We start from the raw sequence: 11,000 nt of genomic DNA, 5'->3' as shown, positions 1-11,000 counted from the left end.
ACTGACCGTCGTGAAGGGGGAGGAGCAAATCTCTGTCCTGCGCCTGAGGCCGGCCAGGCCTTCGATAATAGGACGATGTCAGGCCGAAGAGGCGTGGCCCCGGGGATCCGTAGAGCTCACCAGGAGTACAGTGACGCGGCTCACGTGCCTAGGCTGCCGCTCCCGTGCACTTTTCCGTACTTGCTCGTGTTTCTCTTCATAACGCACAAGTCTTTCGCCTTTTACTAAAGACTTCCGTGGAGAGTAACGTCAATGAGTTGACCATATTTTTGGGGGCTCGGTCTAACGGCCGAGCTTTTTTGAGACTGTGCAAAAGAAAAAGCTGTGACCGAGAGGTCAGTCTGAGTTTGCCCACTGAAATCTCAGGGCAAGCTGATGTTGCTGTCTGTGTCTTGTTCTTCAGTTCTTTCCTTTCCCTTTTGTTATTTCATTTCCACTTCAACCATTTCCTCAGGTGAGCCTGCTACAGGTGCGTGTCAGAGGGCGGAGCTGCAAAGGGAGCCGGCCATCTAGGCGTTTGGGACAAAGGGAACCGACACAAGTGCACGCCGTGCCAGGAAGGTGCTGCGGTCAAGCAACACTTTGGAGTTATCGCTTCTCGGCCTTTTGGCTAAGATCAAGTGTAGTATCTGTTCTTATCAGTTTAATATCTGATATGTCCTCTATATGAGGACAACATATTAAGCCGATTTTTGGCAGCGGGAGTTGAAAAAGGAGCTAGCTCCGTTCACTCCAAGCATCGCCCCGGTACTGCAGTGCCGCCGGGAATGGTGCACGCTTCGCTTTCTTTCTCTTGTAAAAAAATAATAAAGTAACGCAGTGGCTCAGCAGCTGAGGAGCACCGAGCCTTGCCTCAGGCGGTGTTGTTCCTTGCAGCTTCAGCTTGAAGAAAAAGAAGAGGCGACGTCGCAAACGTGCAATACGGCCCTGGTGGTGCCACCGACTGACCGTCGTGAAGGGGGAGGAGCAAATCTCTGTCCTGCGCCTGAGGCCGGCCAGGCCTTCGATAATAGGACGATGTCAGGCCGAAGAGGCGTGGCCCCGGGGATCCGTAGAGCTCACCAGGAGTACAGTGACGCGGCTCACGTGCCTAGGCTGCCGCTCCCGTGCACTTTTCCGTACTTGCTCGTGTTTCTCTTCATAACGCACAAGTCTTTCGCCTTTTACTAAAGACTTCCGTGGAGAGTAACGTCAATGAGTTGACCATATTTTTGGGGGCTCGGTCTAACGGCCGAGCTTTTTTGAGACTGTGCAAAAGAAAAAGCTGTGACCGAGAGGTCAGTCTGAGTTTGCCCACTGAAATCTCAGGGCAAGCTGATGTTGCTGTCTGTGTCTTGTTCTTCAGTTCTTTCCTTTCCCTTTTGTTATTTCATTTCCACTTCAACCATTTCCTCAGGTGAGCCTGCTACAGGTGCGTGTCAGAGGGCGGAGCTGCAAAGGGAGCCGGCCATCTAGGCGTTTGGGACAAAGGGAACCGACACAAGTGCACGCCGTGCCAGGAAGGTGCTGCGGTCAAGCAACACTTTGGAGTTATCGCTTCTCGGCCTTTTGGCTAAGATCAAGTGTAGTATCTGTTCTTATCAGTTTAATATCTGATATGTCCTCTATATGAGGACAACATATTAAGCCGATTTTTGGCAGCGGGAGTTGAAAAAGGAGCTAGCTCCGTTCACTCCAAGCATCGCCCCGGTACTGCAGTGCCGCCGGGAATGGTGCACGCTTCGCTTTCTTTCTCTTGTAAAAAAATAATAAAGTAACGCAGTGGCTCAGCAACTGAGGAGCACCGAGCCTTGCCTCAGGCGGTGTTGTTCCTTGCAGCTTCAGCTTGAAGAAAAAGAAGAGGCGACGTCACAAACGTGCAATACGGCCCTGGTGGTGCCACCGACTGACCGTCGTGAAGGGGGAGGAGCAAATCTCTGTCCTGCGCCTGAGGCCGGCCAGGCCTTCGATAATATGACGATGTCAGGCCGAAGAGGCGTGGCCCCGGGGATCCGTAGAGCTCACCAGGAGTACAGTGACGCGGCTCACGTGCCTAGGCTGCCGCTCCCGTGCACTTTTCCGTACTTGCTCGTGTTTCTCTTCATAACGCACAAGTCTTTCGCCTTTTACTAAAGACTTCCGTGGAGAGTAACGTCAATGAGTTGACCATATTTTTGGGGGCTCGGTCTAACGGCCGAGCTTTTTTGAGACTGTGCAAAAGAAAAAGCTGTGACCGAGAGGTCAGTCTGAGTTTGCCCACTGAAATCTCAGGGCAAGCTGATGTTGCTGTCTGTGTCTTGTTCTTCAGTTCTTTCCTTTCCCTTTTGTTATTTCATTTCCACTTCAACCATTTCGTCAGGTGAGCCTGCTACAGGTGCGTGTCAGAGGGCGGAGCTGCAAAGGGAGCCGGCCATCTAGGCGTTTGGGACAAAGGGAACCGACACAAGTGCACGCCGTGCCAGGAAGGTGCTGCGGTCAAGCAACACTTTGGAGTTATCGCTTCTCGGCCTTTTGGCTAAGATCAAGTGTAGTATCTGTTCTTATCAGTTTAATATCTGATATGTCCTCTATATGAGGACAACATATTAAGCCGATTTTTGGCAGCGGGAGTTGAAAAAGGAGCTAGCTCCGTTCACTCCAAGCATCGCCCCGGTACTGCAGTGCCGCCGGGAATGGTGCACGCTTCGCTTTCTTTCTCTTGTAAAAAAATAATAAAGTAACGCAGTGGCTCAGCAGCTGAGGAGCACCGAGCCTTGCCTCAGGCGGTGTTGTTCCTTGCAGCTTCAGCTTGAAGAAAAAGAAGAGGCGACGTCGCAAACGTGCAATACGGCCCTGGTGGTGCCACCGACTGACCGTCGTGAAGGGGGAGGAGCAAATCTCTGTCCTGCGCCTGAGGCCGGCCAGGCCTTCGATAATAGGACGATGTCAGGCCGAAGAGGCGTGGCCCCGGGGATCCGTAGAGCTCACCAGGAGTACAGTGACGCGGCTCACGTGCCTAGGCTGCCGCTCCCGTGCACTTTTCCGTACTTGCTCGTGTTTCTCTTCATAACGCACAAGTCTTTCGCCTTTTACTAAAGACTTCCGTGGAGAGTAACGTCAATGAGTTGACCATATTTTTGGGGGCTCGGTCTAACGGCCGAGCTTTTTTGAGACTGTACAAAAGAAAAAGCTGTGACCAAGAGGTCAGTTTGAGTTTGCCCACTGAAATCTCAGGGCAAGCTGATGTTGCGATGTTGCTGTCTGTGTCTTGTTCTTCAGTTCTTTCCTTTCCCTTTTGTTATTTCATTTCCACTTCAACCATTTCCTCAGGTGAGCCTGCTACAGGTGCGTGTCAGAGGGCGGAGCTGCAAAGGGAGCCGGCCATCTAGGCGTTTGGGACAAAGGGAACCGACACAAGTGCACGCCGTGCCAGGAAGGTGCTGCGGTCAAGCAACACTTTGGAGTTATCGCTTCTCGGCCTTTTGGCTAAGATCAAGTGTAGTATCTGTTCTTATCAGTTTAATATCTGATATGTCCTCTATATGAGGACAACATATTAAGCCGATTTTTGGCAGCGGGAGTTGAAAAAGGAGCTAGCTCCGTTCACTCCAAGCATCGCCCCGGTACTGCAGTGCCGCCGGGAATGGTGCACGCTTCGCTTTCTTTCTCTTGTAAAAAAATAATAAAGTAACGCAGTGGCTCAGCAGCTGAGGAGCACCGAGCCTTGCCTCAGGCGGTGTTGTTCCTTGCAGCTTCAGCTTGAAGAAAAAGAAGAGGCGACGTCGCAAACGTGCAATACGGCCCTGGTGGTGCCACCGACTGACCGTCGTGAAGGGGGAGGAGCAAATCTCTGTCCTGCGCCTGAGGCCGGCCAGGCCTTCGATAATAGGACGATGTCAGGCCGAAGAGGCGTGGCCCCGGGGATCCGTAGAGCTCACCAGGAGTACAGTGACGCGGCTCACGTGCCTAGGCTGCCGCTCCCGTGCACTTTTCCGTACTTGCTCGTGTTTCTCTTCATAACGCACAAGTCTTTCGCCTTTTACTAAAGACTTCCGTGGAGAGTAACGTCAATGAGTTGACCATATTTTTGGGGGCTCGGTCTAACGGCCGAGCTTTTTTGAGACTGTACAAAAGAAAAAGCTGTGACCAAGAGGTCAGTCTGAGTTTGCCCACTGAAATCTCAGGGCAAGCTGATGTTGCGATGTTGCTGTCTGTGTCTTGTTCTTCAGTTCTTTCCTTTCCTTTTTGTTATTTCATTTCCACTTCAACCATTTCCTCAGGTGAGCCTGCTACAGGTGCGTGTCAGAGGGCGGAGGTGCAAAGGGAGCCGGCCATCTAGGCGTTTGGGACAAAGGCAACCCACACAAGTGCACGCCGTGCCAGGAAGGTGCTGCGGTCGAGCAACACTTTGGAGTTATCGCTTCTCGGCCTTTTGGCTAAGATCAAGTGTAGTATCTGTTCTTATCAGTTTAATATCTGATATGTCCTCTATATGAGGACAACATATTAAGCCGATTTTTGGCAGCGGGAGTTGAAAAAGGAGCTAGCTCCGTTCACTCCAAGCATCGCCCCGGTACTGCAGTGCCGCCGGGAATGGTGCACGCTTCGCTTTCTTTCTCTTGTAAAAAAATAATACAATAACGCAGTGGCTCAGCAGCTGAGGAGCGCCGAGCCTTGCCTCAGGCGGTGTTGTTCCTTGCAGCTTCAGCTTGAAGAAAAAGAAGAGGCGACGTCACAAACGTGTAATACGGCCCTGGTGGTGCCACCGACTGGCCGTCGTGAAGGGGGAGGAGCAAATCTCTGTCCTGCGCCTGAGGCCGGCCAGGCCTTCGATAATAGGACGATGTCAGGCCGAAGAGGCGTGGCCCCGGGGATCCGTAGAGCTCACCAGGAGTACAGTGACGCGGCTCACGTGCCTAGGCTGCCGCTCCCGTGCACTTTTCCGTACTTGCTCGTGTTTCTCTTCATAACGCACAAGTCTTTCGCCTTTTACTAAAGACTTCCGTGGAGAGTAACGTCAATGAGTTGACCATATTTTTGGGGGCTCGGTCTAACGGCCGAGCTTTTTTGAGACTGTGCAAAAGAAAAAGCTGTGACCGAGAGGTCAGTCTGAGTTTGCCCACTGAAATCTCAGGGCAAGCTGATGTTGCTGTCTGTGTCTTGTTCTTCAGTTCTTTCCTTTCCCTTTTGTTATTTCATTTCCACTTCAACCATTTCCTCAGGTGAGCCTGCTACAGGTGCGTGTCAGAGGGCGGAGCTGCAAAGGGAGCCGGCCATCTAGGCGTTTGGGACAAAGGGAACCGACACAAGTGCACGCCGTGCCAGGAAGGTGCTGCGGTCAAGCAACACTTTGGAGTTATCGCTTCTCGGCCTTTTGGCTAAGATCAAGTGTAGTATCTGTTCTTATCAGTTTAATATCTGATATGTCCTCTATATGAGGACAACATATTAAGCCGATTTTTGGCAGCGGGAGTTGAAAAAGGAGCTAGCTCCGTTCACTCCAAGCATCGCCCCGGTACTGCAGTGCCGCCGGGAATGGTGCACGCTTCGCTTTCTTTCTCTTGTAAAAAAATAATACAATAACGCAGTGGCTCAGCAGCTGAGGAGCGCCGAGCCTTGCCTCAGGCGGTGTTGTTCCTTGCAGCTTCAGCTTGAAGAAAAAGAAGAGGCGACGTCACAAACGTGTAATACGGCCCTGGTGGTGCCACCGACTGGCCGTCGTGAAGGGGGAGGAGCAAATCTCTGTCCTGCGCCTGAGGCCGGCCAGGCCTTCGATAATAGGACGATGTCAGGCCGAAGAGGCGTGGCCCCGGGGATCCGTAGAGCTCACCAGGAGTACAGTGACGCGGCTCACGTGCCTAGGCTGCCGCTCCCGTGCTCTTTTCCGTACTTGCTCGTGTTTCTCTTCATAACGCACAAGTCTTTCGCCTTTTACTAAAGACTTCCGTGGAGAGTAACGTCAATGAGTTGACCATATTTTTGGGGGCTCGGTCTAACGGCCGAGCTTTTTTGAGACTGTACAAAAGAAAAAGCTGTGACCAAGAGGTCAGTCTGAGTTTGCCCACTGAAATCTCAGGGCAAGCTGATGTTGCGATGTTGCTGTCTGTGTCTTGTTCTTCAGTTCTTTCCTTTCCTTTTTGTTATTTCATTTCCACTTCAACCATTTCCTCAGGTGAGCCTGCTACAGGTGCGTGTCAGAGGGCGGAGGTGCAAAGGGAGCCGGCCATCTAGGCGTTTGGGACAAAGGCAACCCACACAAGTGCACGCCGTGCCAGGAAGGTGCTGCGGTCGAGCAACACTTTGGAGTTATCGCTTCTCGGCCTTTTGGCTAAGACTGCGATCGCCTCCTGCCGTTAGTGGGAATCCTTGCCTGTTGTGGCATTGGTTTCTACTATCATTGGGGAGACTATTTCTTTGTTCCTTATGTGAAGTGCTTCAACTGATTATAGTTGCTAGATCTTCACAGCCAGGAAATCACTGTCGTGGTGAAAGGTAAGTGTTTGTTCCATTCACTTATTGTATATTTTATTGTCTATTGTTTTAGGGCTTTTATTCTTTTTAAAGGTTTTAGTTCGTTTGAGCCTTTTCACAGGTGGTGCCTCCACCATGTCGGCTAGCCATGCCGGCATGCGGAGGCACCACAGTGTCCGATTCAACCTTAAGGTTGTGGATGGAAAGCTCCTGGAGATGTCGAGGTTAGACTTCTCCAGGAGACTTGTCCAGAAAGCCTTGGGTTTTACCCCGGAGCAGTTAAATTGCATTTTGACCCTACCCTTTAACAAAGGCTTTGACCTTAGTTTCCGTACTGCCATGCTACTAAAAGAGTTTTGGACACGCTTTGAAAATGTGAAACCCCAGTTTGATGCATTTGAAGTTGAGAAACTGACTGACAATACCTTGAAAACGGTTATTGTCAGAATGTTCAATGAAACTGTCAATGCAGATGACATTTGTTTATGGCTGGGGAGATATTGCACTGTTAAAAGCCAGGCTATCAAAGTGAGAGATGAGGATGGCATTTGGAACTGTGCCTGGAGGGTCCCCATCCAACAATGGCAAGACCCCCAGGGCTTTCAAGGCCTGAAACATCTGCCATCAGTGATAGTTCTGGGGAACAACAGGGGCTATATTTATTACCAGGGTCAGCCCAAGCTTTGCCGCAAGTGTGGCGAGCATGGGCATCTTGCAGAAGCGTGTAAGCAGGTAGTATGTGGGAAATGCAGAGAAATTGGGCACACCTTTGAGGAGTGCACCAATGGCAGAAAGTGCAATCTTTGTGGGGAGACAAACCACCTCTTCAGAGATTGCCCAAAATCTTTTGCCAACAAACTGAAGGCTGCGAAGGGAAAGGACACAGAAAAGGACAAACAAAATGGACGAGAGGAACCGGTAATTGAGCTAATTGAAGAAGCTGGGCAGGAAAATTCAAATCTCCCGCCAAATCCTGTGATTGGAGGAGAGGGATCAGGTGAGGCGGGAGCAGGGGAGGGGCCTGCAACACTCACACCAATGGAGAGTTCCGAGGAAGATGAGGTGATGCAGGCAGAGGGCGGAGCTAGTTCAGAATGTGGAGAAGTCCAACCACAGGATGATAGCGATGATGCCCCCCTCCCCGGGGCCCAGCAAACCAAGAGGCCTGCATCAGAATTGTCCTCTGATTCGCCAATTGTTTCAGAGAAGAGGGGAAAAGCTGGGATATCCTCAGACAATTCTTCTGTGGAGGAACCCAGAGTTTTCCCCCCCAATTCCCCAAATGAGGTCTCTTTTTTAACATTAGCTCTGCAATCAACCCCTAGGGACACAAAGCTTAACTGTACCTTACAGCAGAGGCCAACGCCCAGAGTCCGAGCGGGGAATCGAGCTCGACCCCTTCACTTCTCACCCATAGAAGTGAAAGCGGAGCTCAATTCACATGAAATTGGATAACGATTCCTCATTTTATCTTATTTAAGGTTTTAAATCACGCTTTTAGCCTTTTTAAACTTTCATACCTGATGTTTTTTCTCCTTTTAACCATACTCATGACACTCACCTTCTCAACTATTAATGTTAGAAGTGTGAAGTCGAGAGTTAGAGCCCAGAATGTCTTGTCCTTTCTTAATGCTTTTGAGTCGGATGTGTTTTTATTACAGGAATGTGGCCTACCGTTTTTAAAACAATACAAGCAGTGGGAGGAGATGTGGCCACGGGCATCAATATGGAGTGGATCCAATCAGAATAAGAATGATGGAGTGGCCATTTTAATCAAAAACCCTCATGTTCTGGTGAAGGGCAGCACTGTGGTGAGAGACGGTCGGGCAATTTTAGCACAACTGACTTTTATGGGACAAGATTTTAAACTCTTAAATATTTATGGTTTTAACGAAAGAAATGACCGGTATGATATTTTAGAGGACTTGCAGTCCCACATGTTGGGTAGAACACCTTTAGTGGTGGGAGGAGATTTTAATTGCATTTTAAATAGGAGAGACAGAAAAGGCGCAGGGGAAGATTTTAAAGTGGATAAAACATCGGTTTTATTACAGGGCATATGCAAGGATTTTAAACTTCAGGACTGTTTTAAAACCATGCATCCCAGAGAGGAGGGCTTCACCTGGTTCAGTGGTGATGGCACCAGAGCCTCTCGCATTGATTATATTTTTACACGGGATTGCCCACCGACCGATGCTAGATTGACCCCTGTTTTCTTTTCTGATCACTTGATGCTATCCTGCACCCTACCACTCTCCCCGGGTGTGACATCAGGAAGAGGTCTGTGGAAGCTCAACTGCTCCCTTTTAGAACAAGAAGATTTGGTTAGTCAGTATAGGGAGCAGTACCGCGAGTGGCAGACCCTTCAAGACTTTTACGATACACGTGCACACTGGTGGGAAATGGTGAAGGGAAGGACCCAGACTTTTTTTAGACAGGCAGGAAAGAAAAAAAAGAATAAGGAAAATAGACGCATGATGGGACTGCAGAAACGATTACAGCGTTATTTTAAACTGAACCAACACGGCATAGTTTTTACTGAGGAGATTAAACAAATAAAAGCAGAGATGTCAGTTTTAGCAGAAATTAAAAGTAAGGGCATCATTTTAAGAAGTAAGGAACGGGAAATTGAGGAAGGGGAAAAGTGCACAAGGTACTTTTTTAGGAAAATTATAAATAAGGGGGGGACTATTTTAAAACTAAAAAAGGAAAATGGATGCACAAGTGGAAACACAGAAGACATAAAAGAGGTTGTTGAAAACTTTTACACACACCTCTACCAAGAAAAAAATATCCACATAGACACCATGACGGAAGTTTTAAATTCCATTAAAAGCAGGGTAAAGGAAAATGTGCTTTTAACTCAAGACTTTAGTGTCTCAGAGTTAAATAAATGTCTGGCAAGCTTTAAGAGAGGGAAGTCCCCAGGACAGGATGGACTTCCTCTTGAATTTTACTTGACTTTTTGGGACATTTTAGCACCTGATTTACTTGCTGTTTTTATGGAATTTGAGCAACTTGACCGACTCCCCGACAGTTTTAGAATAGGGATAGTGACTCTTCTTCACAAAAACAAGGACAAAACTGACTTGAAGAATTGGAGACCTATCACACTTTTAAATCTTGACTGTAAACTTTTTAGTAAACTTTTAGCCTCACGTCTGTCTTTGTTTTTAGAAGATGTGATTCACCCGGATCAAGCCTGTGCCATCCCGGGGAGGAAGATAACCGACAGCCTCGTACTGATCCGAGATACCATCTGTTATGCGAGAGACAGAAACATCAGGCTGGTAGTCTTAAATTTAGACTTTGAGAAAGCCTTTGATCGGGTCTCGCACCAGTACCTATTCCAGGTACTGCAAAAAATGGGGTTCCCAGAAAGGTTTGTAGCTTGGGTGGGAATGCTGTACCGGGGTATTACCAGCAAATTTGTTGTTAACGGGCATCTGACAAAAGCAGTCAACATTAACTGCGGTGTCCGTCAGGGTTGTCCGTTATCTGCCCTCCTCTATGTTACCTGTATCGAACCACTGGCACAGATCTTGAGAAGGGACCAATGGATCAATGGACTGAGAATCCCGGGGAGTGGAGGTCTCGTGACAAAATGTATTTTATACATGGACGACGTGAATATTTTATGTACTGACCTTTTATCTGTCAACAGGACGCTGGACTTGACTGACTGGTTTGGACGGGCATCTGGGTCAAAATTGAACCGACATAAGACCCAAACCCAGTTCTATGGACCATGGACAGCAACAGAGACAACTGGACTCCCCTTGACTATTACCCAGACTGACCAAAAAATACTGGGGATCAAATTTGATAGGGAAGGGGGGGGGGCATCCAATTGGCCGGACGTAGTAGGGAAAGTGAGACAGAGACTAGGATACTGGGGACTTAGAGGACTGACCATGGAAGGAAAGGTTTTAATCATCAAGGCAGTGATTATACCTTTGTTTTTACTTGTCAGCTCTGTTTTTATCCCACCCAGGAGGGTACTTTTAGATCTAGAACGAGCCATCTTTTATTTTCTGTGGGGCTCAAAGTGGGAGAGACTGAGGAGAGCCATAATGGTGAAACCCAAAGAGAAAGGAGGAAAAGGAGTGCCTGACCTCTACCTGTTTTTGGGAAGCAGATATGCAACAATGCATGTCGCGTCTGCTGTTGGCCCATCCGGAAATCCCAAGACGACAGCAATGATACGTTTCTGGATGGGCTCTTATCTGAGAAGACTGAAAATCTTACCCACGGATCTGAAAGTACCTGTGTCTTTTAACCTACCACCAGCCTATTGTTTTATACAGACCTTTTTAAAGCATTTTGATTTGGAGACACAGGAGTTGCGTATTTTAACCAATCACCGTTGTCTGATCTCGATTGTGCAGGAGCGGGAGCCAGTGTGTCCAGTGCGGCGGCTCGCATTCGGCGAGCCCTCCACAGTTTGGCGCCATGTGAACCATTCCGCCCTCCCAAACAGACTCCGGGACCTGTCATGGATGGTGGCTCATGAGATCCTCCCGGCCAGGTCCGTCATGCACTCCCGAGGAATGTCGGCGATCTCTACCTGC

General features: G+C 49.0%; 13 non-coding genes across 13 annotated transcripts; all 13 read left to right on the top strand.

The window, feature by feature from the left end:
* Positions 1 to 180: 180 nt before the first annotated feature.
* On the top strand, positions 181 to 296 carry LOC133440132 (U5 spliceosomal RNA). The gene has a single exon (XR_009782282.1). It is a non-coding gene; the product is annotated as a U5 spliceosomal RNA (small nuclear RNA).
* Positions 297 to 590: 294 nt separating this feature from the next.
* Positions 591 to 781, top strand: LOC133440125 (U2 spliceosomal RNA). The gene has a single exon (XR_009782275.1). It is a non-coding gene; the product is annotated as a U2 spliceosomal RNA (small nuclear RNA).
* Positions 782 to 1,122: 341 nt separating this feature from the next.
* Positions 1,123 to 1,238, top strand: LOC133440131 (U5 spliceosomal RNA). Its single transcript, XR_009782281.1, has one exon. It is a non-coding gene; the product is annotated as a U5 spliceosomal RNA (small nuclear RNA).
* Positions 1,239 to 1,532: 294 nt separating this feature from the next.
* LOC133440137 (U2 spliceosomal RNA) lies at positions 1,533 to 1,723 on the top strand. The gene has a single exon (XR_009782286.1). It is a non-coding gene; the product is annotated as a U2 spliceosomal RNA (small nuclear RNA).
* A 341-nt stretch (positions 1,724 to 2,064) lies between these two features.
* On the top strand, positions 2,065 to 2,180 carry LOC133440130 (U5 spliceosomal RNA). The gene has a single exon (XR_009782280.1). It is a non-coding gene; the product is annotated as a U5 spliceosomal RNA (small nuclear RNA).
* Positions 2,181 to 2,474: 294 nt separating this feature from the next.
* LOC133440136 (U2 spliceosomal RNA) lies at positions 2,475 to 2,665 on the top strand. Its single transcript, XR_009782285.1, has one exon. It is a non-coding gene; the product is annotated as a U2 spliceosomal RNA (small nuclear RNA).
* Positions 2,666 to 3,006: 341 nt separating this feature from the next.
* LOC133440129 (U5 spliceosomal RNA) lies at positions 3,007 to 3,122 on the top strand. Its single transcript, XR_009782279.1, has one exon. It is a non-coding gene; the product is annotated as a U5 spliceosomal RNA (small nuclear RNA).
* Positions 3,123 to 3,424: 302 nt separating this feature from the next.
* Positions 3,425 to 3,615, top strand: LOC133440135 (U2 spliceosomal RNA). The gene has a single exon (XR_009782284.1). It is a non-coding gene; the product is annotated as a U2 spliceosomal RNA (small nuclear RNA).
* Positions 3,616 to 3,956: 341 nt separating this feature from the next.
* Positions 3,957 to 4,072, top strand: LOC133440128 (U5 spliceosomal RNA). The gene has a single exon (XR_009782278.1). It is a non-coding gene; the product is annotated as a U5 spliceosomal RNA (small nuclear RNA).
* Positions 4,073 to 4,374: 302 nt separating this feature from the next.
* Positions 4,375 to 4,565, top strand: LOC133440133 (U2 spliceosomal RNA). The gene has a single exon (XR_009782283.1). It is a non-coding gene; the product is annotated as a U2 spliceosomal RNA (small nuclear RNA).
* A 341-nt stretch (positions 4,566 to 4,906) lies between these two features.
* Positions 4,907 to 5,022, top strand: LOC133440127 (U5 spliceosomal RNA). The gene has a single exon (XR_009782277.1). It is a non-coding gene; the product is annotated as a U5 spliceosomal RNA (small nuclear RNA).
* A 294-nt stretch (positions 5,023 to 5,316) lies between these two features.
* On the top strand, positions 5,317 to 5,507 carry LOC133440124 (U2 spliceosomal RNA). The gene has a single exon (XR_009782274.1). It is a non-coding gene; the product is annotated as a U2 spliceosomal RNA (small nuclear RNA).
* Positions 5,508 to 5,848: 341 nt separating this feature from the next.
* On the top strand, positions 5,849 to 5,964 carry LOC133440126 (U5 spliceosomal RNA). The gene has a single exon (XR_009782276.1). It is a non-coding gene; the product is annotated as a U5 spliceosomal RNA (small nuclear RNA).
* Positions 5,965 to 11,000: the final 5,036 nt, after the last annotated feature.

This window comes from Cololabis saira, unplaced genomic scaffold, assembly GCF_033807715.1.
Source record: "Cololabis saira isolate AMF1-May2022 unplaced genomic scaffold, fColSai1.1 scf393, whole genome shotgun sequence".
Lineage (NCBI taxonomy): Eukaryota > Metazoa > Chordata > Actinopteri > Beloniformes > Belonidae > Cololabis > Cololabis saira.
This window is presented reverse-complemented; position numbering and strand designations above follow the sequence as displayed.